Here is a 1,186-nt window from a genome sequence, read left to right on the forward strand (position 1 = left end):
AACTACTTCACAGTTAGGGCGGCTAGGAGCTGGAACCAACTTCCAAGGGAAGTGGTGCTGGCCCCTACCCTGGGGGTCTTTAAGAAGAGGCTGGATGCCTACCTGGCTGGACTCATTTGAGTCCTGTTTCTTGTTTTGGGGTTTTGTTGTTCTCCCGCCCTGGCGGGGGGTCGGGCTAGAAGATCTACTAGGTCCCTTCCGACCCTAAATCTATGAAACTATGAAACTAAAAGTGTTCAGAAGAGATCCCTTCTGAGCATGCCCTGAAGGTCAAGGAATATTTACAGAGGGAGAAAGATCTAAAATCTGCTTATGTTGCAAAGCACACATGCAATGGAAGTATATGACTAAAGTTAGATGTGAAGTACTATTTATTAGCCAAAATGTGACCTGGGTTTTAGCCTTAAGCTCCAAGTTGGGGAAGGAAAGACAGAGCAATCATAGTATTATTACCACATTTAAGGCATCTACCTACACCCAGGGGTTTTGCAGTGCCCTTTGGAACTGCCTAACTATTCAGTAAACTCTGTAGTCTCTGTTCATAGCCCCTGATGAACCAGGTTATTACCTACAAAAGTACTCCAAACCAATTAGTCTCTAATGCCACACTGATGTATTTTCTACCAGTGAATTCTGTACGGATTCTAGGTGCCAAACCAAATAAATCATGGGAATGGTGCCTATGTTTTAGATGCTATGGGTGCATCTATGCATGGTCATTTACTGTACAGTAACTGACATTACTACACAATACAGGTGCACATCTACACTTGCATACCTGTACTGCACAGTAAATATGGTGACTTACACTGACTTGAACATAAATTTGATACCTACATCATGAAAGTATCAAATTTACTCTCGATCAGTTACTGTGCAGTAACTCGTGTAGACTCATTACTGTGCAGTAACCGAGGGGGCCTCCCTGTTGGGTCTGCCAAGCCATTAGAAAGCAGGCCTGAGCCCAGCCCCAGGGCTCCTGGCTGACCACCTCTCCTGGCTTCAACTTGGGACTAAAGTTAGTCCCAAGTGCTGGCAGCTGGCTATGGCTTCAACTTGGGACTAAAGTTTGTCCCAAGTGCTGACACCCATGGGCATGCATAGATAAAACAGAGGCTTTAAAAACTTCACTTGAATTTAGGGCCCTTTATAGTTTCATAGTTTCATAGATTTAGGGTCAGAAGGG

This window comes from Gavialis gangeticus, unplaced genomic scaffold, assembly GCF_001723915.1.
Source record: "Gavialis gangeticus isolate Ggan-Ray unplaced genomic scaffold, GavGan_comp1, whole genome shotgun sequence".
Taxonomy (NCBI): domain Eukaryota; kingdom Metazoa; phylum Chordata; order Crocodylia; family Gavialidae; genus Gavialis; species Gavialis gangeticus.